Below are 13,915 nucleotides of genomic sequence, written 5' to 3'. Positions count from 1 at the left end.
TGCATGCCAGCTGGATGCAGACTTAATACGCTATATTGCAGTTGTAGGGAGAAGGGCCGTATCGGGGGGAGAAGGGAGCAGCTTCGCTATGAAAGGAAGGGCCTGGCAAGTGGAATTACTGTAGCACAGGTTATGCGGACGGTGCGTGGCAAATCCATGGATGCCAGCCATATTGTCTCAAAATGCAGGCTTACCTTCGCATAGTAGGGCATTACTTGGTCTGATGCTGACTGGAGTGCTGATGGCCTGCTTCGGAGGGTGCAGCAGTCTCAGCAGAGAGTGGCAGAGAGTACTGGAGGCCTTAGATGCAGGCCTTGGGGGCAGCCCGGCTTTGCCGTATGGCTTGATGCCGGAGCTTCATTTGCTGGATACTGTAACCAAATCGGGTTGTTGATTTCATGGAGCGCAGCTCTTGTTGAAAATGTGTTCCTCTGCAGCGGCCTCCTTACGCTGCGTATCATCCCCCATGTGCACAATGGTGGAAGGGAACAAGAGGAGGCAGGAGGGACCCTGGAGGGGCTTCTTCCTTCTTCCAGGAGCGACAGAGAGTCCTGGAGGCCTTAGATGCAGGCCCTGGCATATGATGGGATAAAGACTGTGGGCAGAGCCGAGGTTAGGGAGGAAAGTCAGGTAAGTTTGAGAAGCCTCAGGAGGAAACAAAGGGAGAAAAAGCCAATGAGGATTCAGGCTTGCACCCCAGACCACCTTTCTGGATGACAGCTGCGTCCTATCTCAAGACACATGATCAAGGCAGTGTGACAGGGTCAGCGTCTTGACCCTATCAGGCGGGGCAGGGACCCCTCTTGACCTGGGGAAGGTGGCCTACCAGCACACAAGCCAGAGCGGATCCTACTGCAGAGGCGTGATGATGGAGTGGGAAGGGCCCCAACCCCTGGACTCCCTCTTTGTGCCCTGAATACCTGTGTACATGGTACCACTATCTCTGACACCATGCTTTGCAGCCTCATATCTTGCAACATTCCTTTCTTGCCTATTTCAGGCCCAGAATACAATTCCTCACCAGCAGAGCATTTCCCATGCAGGAACACAGAAGCTGCATACAAATCTCGCTCACCTCATCACCTCTAGGGTACCTGCCAAAGGTAGACTTCCCCGGGCAGCAGGACGAAGACCTGAACGGTCACTAAACCCAGGCCATGGCTACAGAAACGCTTCCATTGCAGTTGAGGGAAAAGGAGCCATTCTAAGCAGCGTTATAAAGATGGTCACCATTATAACCTGTCACCAGGGGAAACCAAGAAGCAAGATAGGCCCAAGAGGATAGGCGCAAGTGGTGGGAGAGAGGAAATAGGGCCTGGCTATAAAAGTTGTTATATGCCAAAAGTAGATGAAGGGTGTTTCGGGTGAGGTCAGAAGGAGAGGTTGCGTACCAAAAGACCAGGTGGAGGGCGGGAAGTGGAGAGGCGTGCTAAGGACATGGAGTTTGTGTGATAGAATGCAGGTTGTGTGTAAGAGAGAGTGGCACCAAGTGTGAGCGAGCAGAAACGTTGGTGTGAGAGTGTATGTTAGTATGAGTGAGAGAGTATGTTGTTGAAGGGGACTAGTGGGTGAGGAGTGAAAGAGTGGAAGTGTGGGTGGATCCATCCAGACACGCACAAACACCAGTGACGGGGACTGAGGCCCTCCTAATTTCCACGGTCCCCCACTCAGGTAGGGCTGGCTCTGGTTTGCACCCTCGTATGCACCCCACCCCAGGCTGAGAGGGGTACCCCATCGCCTCTTGACAGGGTCAGTATGACCTTTTCACAACAAGACAGTTGTGACTCAGGGAGGGGCTAGAAGAGAATAGGGTGTGATGAAATAGAGTCGGCCCTGAGACAGGGAGGGGGCAGAAACCTCTCAATCATGCCTGCCTCGTGCTGATGCTACTCAATTTATTTTAAAGTATGATCAAGCCTTTTAATGTTTGTCCTTTGACCCTACAAGATCAAGTAAGGAAAGGCAGCATGGCTGCATGTTGTTTGGTCATGAGCACCCATCCTGCCTTTTATTTCCAAATGTATGTTTGGCATTTAGTTACATGTCAAGGCGATCACAGCCCTTCTGTGATTCTCTCATACCCACAATATCGTAAATAGGAGACCTTACTTGTGTTGTGATTTTCCAGGGAAACAGAGGTAGGGCCCTCCTGCATGGGGCCACAAGCATATAAAAACATTCCAAGGTGATCAGGAAGGACTTTGATGAATGTATGAATCAGCCTAGCCAAAGACCTGCATCTAAGAGAGAGGGTAGATCGGGTGTAAACCCACCTGCTCTGCTCCCCTGTATATCTAGATTGTGAAATCTGTGCACTAAGCACAGAGGGTCCCTGATGCTTGGCCTATAGGCTCCCCCAATATTCTGGTGCTTGTCAGCATGATTCTGATATTCATTAAGGGGACCGCACAGTCTGTCAATTTTCCTGCCTATTAAGTATTTAGTGGGATTGCTCTCTGTATATTAGCCAGCAGACTTCCATCAGCTTCTCTATAACCGCTGAACATTTCATGCAATAGGGTAGCTTTTTAAAAAGAAATGTGTAAGTGTTAAGTTTACAATAAACCTTGTAACACATTATATAAAATACAAAAAAATACTAAAACACATTTTACAAGTCAGTTTTCACATTACATAATTCACCTAAGGTCACATATTTAATCTCGCCAAAATAATTTTCCATTGATAAAAAAAAATGGGGTAGCACAGATTGCATCATTCCCATGATGACATATCCAACAAGCCACCTACCTTCTGAATGATAGGACTCCAATGCATTCTTGCGCTATATTTCATCATATGAACGACAGAAGAGGCAGCGATCTCTCCAAAGCTTGCCTGTGTTTTATCACTGTTGCAGAGATTTGAATGGATTGTGTCCTCCAATGTATTCCTCATCTTTGATAATCACGTCCAGCTCGGCAGATTAGGAAAACTTTTCTCGGCAGAGGGCGCCGTGCGTTGATGGCGTTGAGTCAATGTCCCTAGAAGGCCTCCGTCAAGGGTGATGTCATCAGGTGTATAAACAGCACGCGCGGCGCCCATTGGCCACTGTTCTGTTTTTCCACAAACATGTTTGCTTCAGAGACTGGGCTCGCCTCAGTAGTTCTTTACTACTCAGTTTTGTGAGGAATCATCAACGACATGTTTTCGTCATCGACCCCGACTACACCTCGTTCAGGCTTCAAGAAGTGCAAAGAATGCGTTTCAAAGATGTCCACCACAGATCCGCATCGCTCTTGCCTGCGGTGTTCGGGGGAAGGCCACGACATGAATTCCCGTTCGAAGTGTCAGGCATTGATGGCTAAAGCCCTGCGAGAAAGGAAGGGGAAGTTGCAGGTAGGCCGGAAAACCAAAAAGAAATCGGTCCTCGACTGTTGAGTCTGGAGATCGTTCTCCTAGACGCAAGGGTGATGAAAAAAGATCAAGATCCCATAGTGGTTCCCGCCACTCGTAGTCCGCGACAAAGCGATTGAAGAAACAGCACCATCGGTCACCGTCCTCTTCATCGCCGTCGGACGAATCACCCAAAAAATTTAAATGCCCCACCAAACATTCTTCATCTGCTGAGTGGGAGGCTTTTCATTTGAAAATGCTTGACATTTTTGAGAAGGGCAAGCCTCTGTCCGCGCCTTCTTCGGAAGCAGGCCGAGTGCTGTCCCATTCCAACACTCGCACACCCTCGAGACTGGGTGGTCGTAGAAAGACCCATCAAGAGCCTTCGAGGAATCCGGTGAAGAAAAGTAATTTGGGTCGAGACGAGCGCTCAAGGTCCCCGACACCATCGAAGACTCCACACATGTCGAAGATGAAATCTTCGAAGGGGGCTGTCGAACGCTTGACGCCATCGGCACCATTTCAATCAAAGCCATCAACGCCTTTATCGACATTGACGCCGAAACCATCAGCGCCGAAGATTCGTATGGTTTCAACACAGCCCTCTGAACATGTTAAGGCTGACAAAGGTGTTAAGCCCAAGCCTACTACAAAGACTTCTATACCTTTTGGCATTCTGTGAGAAAGCGTACACTCCTATGCCCAGAAAGGATTACTTCAAATCCCTTTCTTAAATTTTTGCGGATGAAGAAAGGTCTGAGGAAGATGAGGTTCCTTTTGGTCTTGAGTTTGGAACTCCTAATTAGCCAGAATGTTTACTCTCAGAAGAGAGTAAAATTAGAGACCTTATTGACACACTGCTCAATGCCAGTGGTGTGGATACATCGCCTGAAACTGAGTTTGGCAGATCAGAGCCAGGAGAACATGCTGACTCATCATACCGACAACTGATGTTAAAGGTAGTAGAGTACCTGTTCAATTCATCCAAGATGATCTTACTAACATTCTGGACCAAGGACCACCTACAGATCCAATCTTACCCTTTCATGTGGCCTTGCAAAATAGGGTCAAAAATTGGGAGTCCCCGTATTCTATCCCTGCGGTAGATAAATTCCTCACTGGAAAATACCGCCCTTCCAGTAGCGACCCCGGCTATCTGTCTAAACACCCCACACCAGAGAGTCTGATGGTCCAGGCAGCCACAGCTAGATCCAGTAAGGCGGCGTACCGTACAATCCCTCCGGATAGGGATGATAAGCGTGTGGATGGCTGGGCACGCAAAGTATTTTCAGCAGGGAGTATGGCCCTAAAGTCGGCCAACTCCACATGTGCCTTAGCCAAATTTTCATACACTCTGTGGGAGTGCATATCCATGGCGGCGGAGCACATTCCGAAAGGGGAGGAAAAGGAGGGTTTCCTAGCTATCGTAAAAGATGGTAAGGAAGTCATGCGTGAATCCCTTCAATCTGGATTGGACACTGCAGACAGCATCAGCAGGTCCATGGCTACAAGCACAATTATGCGCAGGTTTGCGTGGTTGTGGAAGTTGGGTTTCGCACCAGATGTGCAGGCCTATCTTCTAAACATGCCATTTGACGGGTGTCGCCTTTTTGGCAACAAGGCTGTTGAGAGCCTTGAGAGGTTGCAGACCTCAAAGGCGGCTGCCAAATCTTTAGGAGCCGCTGTTAGACAACCTCAGCCTTTTCATTTGTCAGGACAGTCTTGGAAGGGACGATCCTATCATTATTATTCCTCATTTGGAAAGGCGAGAGGAATGGCCAGTCAAAGAGGCCAAAGAAAAATCCCTCGCCATCAGGAGAAAATCCCTTGCCATCAGCAGCTGCAGCAATCGCCCCAAAACCGATTTGAGAGCTTGCGTCACGAAACACCAGTGGGGGGCAGACTGTCTCAGCATCTGCAAGAATGGCGAGCCATTACTTCAGATGCCTGGGCTCTGGAAACAATAGCCCAAAGTTACTTCCTTCCATTCATAATGCAGCCTCACGACAATACACTCTTTGAGGATTCCGGATCCGTTCTTTCTGCAGGAGGTTTTAACCCTGCTAGAGAAAGGTGCTATAGAACCAGTACCTGTAGCAGAGAGGAACAAGGGTTGGTATTCCCCATATTTTATGATCCCCAAGAAAGACAGGGGACTGAGACCCATCTTGGTCTTGAGATACTTGAACAAGTTCCTCAGGAAGGACAAGTTCAAGATGGTCACGCTTTCCCAGATCCTCTAGGCCCTGCAGTTACAGGATTGGTTGGTGTCATTGGACCTTCAGGATGCTTATTTTCATGTGAAAATTCATCTCAAACACAGAAAATACCTGAGGTTCGTTGTTGATGGTTCGCATCTTCAGTTTCAAGTCCTGCCATTCGGGTTGACCTCTGCACCGAGGGTCTTCACCAAACTGATGGTGATGGTGGCAGCGCATCTCAGGAGAGGGGGGATTCATGTCTACCCCTACCTGGACGATTGGCTGGTCAGGGCATGCTCCCCCGAACAAGCCCTTGATCATCTCAAGATCGCCTGCCACTCCTTCACAGATTGGGCTTCTGTCTCAATTTCAGGAATTCACAAATTACACCTTCCCAACAGCTCAAATATATCGGTGATATTCTAGACACATCCTTGGGAAAGAGCGAGAAAAACCAAGGCGAGGGCTCAAGAAATTCCTCAGATGGTTACCAAATTTCTAAATGCCCAGAATCTTCCGGCCTTGGATTTCTTGAGGTTGCTCTGTGTGATGCTAGAAATGCATTGGAGGGACAGGGCCTCTCTGGCCTTGTCCTGTAGTCCTTTTTCATTTCTGTTCTGTATTGTTTTCTGCCCAGGAGTCCATGTTGGACTCCTGGCAGTGCAGCTCTTCCTGTTTTTGGTTTGGTGTCACGTATCTTGCTCATGAGGTAGGAGGGGGTCAAATCCAACCTCTCCCCAGTAAAGTACAGGATGTACATGACTGGGAGACTTCCACTACTCAAACCCAGGTGAGTGCCTTTTTGGGCCTCACTGGGTATTATCGCAATGTCATGGCGGACTATGGAACCACAGCTGCACCTCTGACCGCTCTGACTTCACCCAAACAACCTAGGAAGGTTAATTGGACTGAAGACTGTCAGAGGGCCTTTGATGGCTTGAAAGAAAGTCTGTGTAGGGCACCGGTGTTGTCTGCTTGTCTTGTCCCAGTTAGATGACAAAGGGAGGGAACATCGGATCATATTCATCAGTAGACAACTCAAGGGTAGAGAAAGTAGGTGGGCTACTGTTGAAAAGTAATGTTTTAGCATAGTTTGGAGCCTTAGGTGTTCAAGGTCCAAACAGATCATAAGGCCCTAAAGTGGCTTATGCAGATGAAGGATGAGAACTGCTCAGGTGGTCCATTACCCTGCAAGGGCTAGACTTCACCATAGAGCATAGACCAGGGAAGAGTCATGATAATGCAGATGGCCTTTCCAGAAGGTATGTTGACCGTCTGGATGAGGGTGTCTATCTCATGGGAGATTAGGCACCCAAACCTCAGTCGGGGAGTGCAGGGGGGACTGTGATGCTGGAAATGCATTGGAGGGACAGGGCCTCTCTGTCCTTGTCCTGTAGTTTCTTTTTCATTTGTGTTCTGTATTGTTTTCTGCCCAGGAGTCCACGTGGGACTCCTGGCAGTGCAGCTCTTCCTGTTTTTTGGTTTGGTGTACAGACGCATGGGATACCCTTATGGTACCCATGGGTGGGGGTACAACCCTGTGCCCCTAGTGTATGTTTTTGGACACCTGTGTGTGGGGACCACAGAGCAGGGTATGGGCTGGTGGCAGCTCCATGCTGAATTTTACAGGTGCTCTGAGTATCCTCCATTTTGGGATCCCCAGGCCCTGCCGTTGGAATCAGTTGATTCCTGATAGGAAACAAGATGGCCCCTGTGGCCTCCTGCTTTCTATTGCCTGTTACCTTGTTTTCCAAAAGTCCTGGGAAGCCCTGATTCTGTCCCTTCCCCCTGACTGGCTGTTGGTTGGAAGTTCCATATATGGTGTTGTTGTGAAGTCCAGGCCAGACTGGCTGGAGCCTTCCCAGTGACTGCATGTTGTGGGTACACCCTGTGGGTGGAACCTGGGTGAATGGAGTGTGTGACCAATATGCACTTCTTGTTGTGGATGTCTGGTATCTGGTGTTTGACACAATGACTGAGACAGCCCTGCCCGAAACTGGTATGAATGCAGTGTGTAGTGTTGAATGGCTGGGTACTTGTCCCAATACACATTCCTTGTTGTGAGTGTCTGAGAGGGAGGAGAATGTCCTGAATGCACTGTATGCCTGATTGGCTGACTGACTGCTGAATGCCCTTCTGAGTGATTGGTTGCCTGAGTGTGACCCAGCAGAATGAATGGGAGATCAACTAGTATATCTGGGGGCCTCTCACTGCTAGAAATAGTTTAGAAGCTGAAGTTGAAAATGACGCTTAATCTCGAAGCCGAGCCTGAAGAAGAAGGTTGACTGCTGTCTTCCTTCGCCAAAATCTGAAAGCCGCTGTGCTGTCGAGACTGATCCAAGAGAGGACCTGGTTAGGCGCCCTCTTCCCGTGCTCCGAGGGACCATCGAGCACTGCTAACCTTCGCTGAAGCGCCCTCGATGTCAGACCCTCGACAGGCTGCCGACCAGAGACTGGCACCGGCGAGGAGAAAGAAGATAAGCACCGGACATTCCGTCCACCGGCGTCGGCCAGGGTTTGTAGGTTTGCATAACCGATGGAGGCCCAAGCCGTGTTGCCCAGAAAAGGGGACCGCTTGATGCTGTGCCACCGACGACCGGAGCCGCAACGCTCCTTTTGCCTAAGACTTTTGATTCACGGACGCGCTCGTCCGCAACGTCGCCCGCCTTATCCCACCGGAGAAGGCCAGGCCGTCGACGCACGCAAAGACCGTAGAGACACCGGACGACTTGACACCCTTGCTGGGCCACAGTTCTTCACAAACTCTTTGCGGTTCTGAACTATCGACATCGAGGTGCCCCGCACGCCTCTTCCTTGCAGGACATCTTGGCTACGACGTCGACGAGCACCTCTGGGACTGAAGCTGCAGCCTCGACGCCGAGTTCACTTTCTTCGAGGGATCTCGACGTTCCATGGCTCCTGCTTTAAAGGGAGCCGCTCAAGAATGATCCGTCGATGACTCGTCGTCGAACTCTGCTATTCCAGGTACATTGGGTTGGTAGAAACATTGTAGAAGGAAATAAGACTCATTGAACAATATTTGGACTGGGCTTGTGATATATCTTTACTTTACAGGTTGCCCAGGTGGGGGGATCTCCACACAGAACTATGTCTAGTGGTAGGGGCCAGTATTCTGCCAATTGTTCTAACCAACTGCTTTCCTCCTATATCTATTGTTGGTTACCATTATTAAGTGATTTGTGTGACACTTGACCAAAGTACAGTTGATGCACTTTAATGAAATCTAATAATAATTGTGGTACCACTTAGAACTGTATATATTTGCCATTGTAGATTTACTGAGCACAAAGTGAGTTATTGTGATTGTGTACATAACCTTGAACCTTGATTATATAAAGACTGTGTTTTAACTAATACAGTGTGTGGGCATTCCTTTGTGGGTGCTTGGGGACTACACTGTACTAAAGAACCAGCCTGCATCACCTCCTGAGAAGCTAGGCCTTGATTGCTCGTCCATTGCTACCAACAATAGAGAATCTTGGCTGGGGTCCTCTGCGGCTCTCCTCTACCATATAGAGAGCAGAAGTACAGACCCCCCCCCCTCCAGTCTTTACACTCGGCCTCATGACAACCTCCATTTTCCGAGAATGAGACCCCTTCAATGGGCTATTAGAACTTAATGGTCCCAGTTGTCAGGAAAGATGACAGACCTAATTCAGGTTCCAAGCAGGGTCGCACAGAATATTCTGCGGTGGGTCTGTCTGCGAGGACAACATTCTGAAGGGAGAACATTTTTGGCAACCATGGCCGGTGTTTACAGTATTGACAGACGCCTCACTCACGGGGTGGGGAGCCCATGACAGCGATCTGACGGTCAACCTTTTGGAGCTGAGGGCAATCAGGCTAGCGCTGAAGGCCTTCCTGCCCTCTGTACGGGGAAAGAATGTCCTGATAATGACAGACAACACACTAGCCATGCATTTCCTCAACAAAAGAGGAGGTGTAGGGTCATTGCCTCTGTGCAGAGAGGCAATGCAGCGCTGGTACTGGGCACTTCGGGATGGAATCTTCTTATCGGCAGTTCACCTGGCCGGGGAGGAGAACATGATGGCGGACGCTCTGCAGGCAGGGCGCAGTATCCCACGAGTGGGAACTAGCTCAGGAAGTCCTTCAAGAGATCTTAGCCCTTTGGGGAACCCCTCAAGTAGACCTGTTTGCGACCGTAGTGAACCGGAAGTGCGAAAGGTATTGCTCAATGGAATTTTCTCCAAGAGGAGCTCTAGGAGACGCGTTTGTGGTGGATTGTGAGTTCCTACTGCTGTACGCTTTTCCACCGATCCCAGTCATTCCTCAAGTAACCAGGAGGTTGATACGGTTCGGAAGACGCATGGCCCTAATTGCCCCGGATTGGGCCAGGAGAACGTGGTACCTGGACCTTCTGGACATGTCCAGCTGTCCTCCGATTCGTCTTCCGCAAAGGGAGAATCTTCTCTCGCAAAGGGAGGGTCAGGTTCTCCATTCAGAGGCCAACACTCTCAACCTTCACGAATGGTGTCTGAAAGGCTGAGATACAAGGATTAGGACCTCCTGGATGACGTCATGGAGGTGTTGCTTTCGGCAAGAAGGCCACCAACAAAACCTCTGTACCGTTGCCAAAGGAACAAATTCTGCGACAGGTGCAGAGAAATGAATGTTGATCCTTTTCTATGTTCCACTCCGGATGTGTTATCGTTTCTCTTATCATTAGCACACAAGGGTCTTAATGTTGTAACCATAAACCATATTCAAGCGCTCATCAGAAGAATGCTCCTTTTTTAAAATGCCCTTGGTGATTACATTTTTAAAAGGGCTCACTAACATGCTCCCACCTTCTTCTTTTCAGGTTCCAGTTTGGGACTTTAACCTGGTTCTAAAGTTTTTAACGTGTGCCCCATTTGAACCCTTGCACACATGCCTATTGAGATTATTAACCTTCAAAAGCCCTTTTGCCCAACCCGATGAAATTGGGAGGATTGGCGAGTGCCACACTCGGACAGATTTCTGAACTTCTGTTAACCTTCATACTGTCAGGTTGACACATTCTTACTTACATTGGGTCAGGTGTTACATTGGGTCAGGTGTTAAATACATTGACATGTTCCTAGGTCAGGGGTTACATACATTGACTTAGTTTTACATACATTGGGTCAGGTGTGGCACATATGTAGTTAGTAAGGGTTTTGGTGTTATGATTGGTTTTACTTGAGATACAGACAATTTAGCCTCAACCTTAATTGCAGCCTTTGGAAAAGGCCCCAAGCCAAGATGGAAAGGCTCAGCCTAAGTTTTGATTGGCTGGTGATTGTTTATAGGAAGGACAGTGAACATTCTAAACTGCCTTTCATTGTCGAAGCCCAGCTGAGAGGTCGTGTGAAAAGCTGCTCCTGCTTAACTTGATCAGGGGTTTCAAGTTTCAAGCGGCCGAGCGGCTTCTTAGAGTAATAAACTGGAAAAGAGTTTGGATTTCGTTTTGGACACAGGACAGGAGTGAGAAGATTCCATTATCAGTGAGAAGAACTTTTCTGAGACTCATTCATGAGATAAGTGCTTTCTAATAATTTTTAAGTGGAAGGAAACTTAATTACAGAACTATCTTAGTCTTATGTAATTTTTGTAAAAGGTAAATTTATTTGAAAAGGTTAACGAGCGCAAGCAAGTTCATCGTATCCACGCGAAACTGTAATGCGCGCGCATGCTTTCATAAGCTACTTGAGCCGTTTTTGAGCCGTTAAATAAAGCAACCGCGCGTGCGCGAGAATCCTGCTATGTGAGTCGTGTGCGCATGTTTTCTACGGGAATTAATTGCGCATGTGCGAGAACTTTGCTACTGGAACTAAAGCGCGTGTGCGTGTTTTCTGCTACGTGGATCTATAGCGTGTGTACGTGTTTACTGCTACTGGAACTAAAGCGCGTGTACGTGTTTTCTGCTACGTGGATCTAAGCGCTTGTACGTGTTTTCTGCTACGTGGAACTAAAGCGCGTGTATGTGTTTTCTGCTACGAGAAACAATCGCGCGTGTGCGTGTTTTTTGCTACGTGGACGTAAAGCGCATGTGCGTGTTTTTTGCTACATTGAATTTTAGCGCGCAAGCGTGAATTTTACTATGTGAATTCCCTTCGCAAGTTTCAAGCTCTACATCTTTAAAAGACTAATATTAGCGTACAAAAAACCTTTACCAGATTGGATTTCGTTGGAACTTCCTTACTTCATCTTGAACTAAAAAACGTTTGTAAAAGTAAAAGAAGATTAAGAAGTTACTGGGAAAGACTCTTAATGCATTCAAGGACCTATTTAAGAAGGCTGAATGATCCTTAAGCTTTCCTGGCAACTAGTAAGGAAGTCTTAGCTACTAAATCACTTCTCAGGGCATTTTCAGGAGAAGTATCAGGTATGGTATTTTTAACTATTTAGTAAAGGATATAGTTTATAAGGTCAGTGACTCAATGAGTAATTGTGGTGCTGTATATGCTTTTGTCTCAACTACAGGTGAGACACCAGCTAGTCAATGGCATCCAGCCTGGTGTTTGTTATTTTATCCACTTTTCCTCCTTTCCCCTAGAAGTGTGGTGAACTGAGCTGAAAAACAATTTGGCGCTCTGAGTGCTACATTTTAGGTGGATTGTCCGGGGGTTCAGCAGCTTCCGCAGACGCAAGATCAGAATCTCAGCCTGACACATACAAACCGACTAACAAAAAACTCAGCATTTCTGCAGACTTATCTCACTGAAAAATCTCACACACCCATCTCTCGCACAACAACCCACACACACTTCACAACACCGGAACAACACATAAGTAACACCAACAGCACACAAGGACTGACATCGATCCAATACTCGCACCGAAGCTCAGCACCCGGTGTATACCGAGTTGAAGCTGCCAACCGAACAGCACTCCTCTCACTATCCTACTCCCGCTTCAACTACTAACCCATCCCACCTTCTCATTTGCAGATCCACCAGAACGCCTGGGGACCAACTCCATTGGTGACGTTGCGTGGTACAAATACCTTTAACATTTAACAAAACCATATTGTTAGTTGCATTAACATCTGCACGTAGAGTGAGCGAGTTGCAGGCACTTTCCTCCAGGCCACCCTATACCATATTCCACAAGGACAGGGTTGTGTTGAGGGTAAAACCTTGTTTCCTACCTAAGGTTGTATCTGATTTTCATCTCAATCAAAAATAAATTCTGCCGGCGTTCTACCCCCACCACATCCCAGTAAAGAGGAAGAATAGGTTGGACCCTAGAAGAGCTTGAAGCTTCTATATTTCTAGGTTCTCCAAGCTTAGAGTGGATGACCAACTCTTTATTGGTTATACCAGAAGAAAATTGTGACAAGCTGTTTCAAAACAGACTCTATCAAGGTGGATTATACTTGGCATCTCAGAATGTTACAAATGGGCAGGCAAGGACCCGCCAGAGGGTTTGGGAGCTCATTCTATCAGAGGTATAGTCTCTTCTGCAGCCCTTCAAAGAGGTGTACCTATTAAATCTATTTGTGATGCCGCAACCTGGCCATCTTTGCATACATTTACAAAGCATTACTGCCTAGATGCTTCCCACTCTCAAGATGTAGCCGTTGGGAAGGCGGTACTATGTTCGGCCGTATAAAATGCTGACAATTTCAAATTCTCTTACCTTCTCCTATTCTACATACTGCTTTGGGAGTTTATCAAAGATGAGGAATACGTTGGAGGACACCATCCATTCGAAGAACAAGTTACTTACCAACTGGTAAAGTTCTTACGACTGGATGTTCCTCCAATGTATTCCTCATTGCCCTCCCAGCCTACCCCTCTGTTGAATTTCCTATGCTATTTCAGCTTCTGTTCTCGCAGGGGTAAATACTGCTTGCCTAGACTGAAAACCAACACGTGCATGAGGGGGGGGGAAACAGAACTGAGGCCAACGGGTGCTGCACGCGCTGTTTATACACCCAATGATGTCACCCTCGACGGAGACCTTAGAGAGACATCGACTCGACGCCATCGACGCATGGCGCCCTCTGCCGAGAAAAAATTTCCGAAGCAGCCGAGCTGGACGGGATTATCAAAGATGTGGAATACGTTGGAGGAACATCCAGTCGAAAGAACGTTACCAGTTGGTAAGTAACTTGTTCATCCTTGTAGGTCTTGTTTCACCACTCTGTTAACCTTTTCACCTCTGGATGTTGATGAGGGGTATTTAGTGTATGAACTTGCCTCGCGCCTAGACTATTTTCAACTCAATGTGCAGTCATTAACCTGATTATTCTGTAACTTTTTCCATACATGTCCCTCAGTTGCTGCTTCAGTGATATCACACCTAAGAGTGCCCTAAAAGTATTGTCATAAGCTAAACCCTTTTTTCTGCTTTCTGCTTCTCTTAGTTGT

The 13,915-nt window shown here is 47.8% G+C and overlaps 1 protein-coding gene across 3 annotated transcripts in view; it reads left to right on the top strand.

The window, feature by feature from the left end:
• LOC138452984 (uncharacterized protein KIAA1958-like) overlaps positions 1-13,915 on the top strand; it is a 451,039-nt gene that overhangs the window by 433,765 nt on the left and 3,359 nt on the right. The gene's annotated exons all lie outside the window — the stretch shown is intronic.

Source organism: Ambystoma mexicanum, chromosome 4p (genome assembly GCF_040938575.1).
Source record: "Ambystoma mexicanum isolate Mex_15411 chromosome 4p, UKY_AmexF1_1, whole genome shotgun sequence".
NCBI lineage: Eukaryota > Metazoa > Chordata > Amphibia > Caudata > Ambystomatidae > Ambystoma > Ambystoma mexicanum.
The sequence above is the reverse complement of the archived record's forward strand: the minus strand, read 5'-3'. Positions and strand labels throughout refer to the sequence as shown.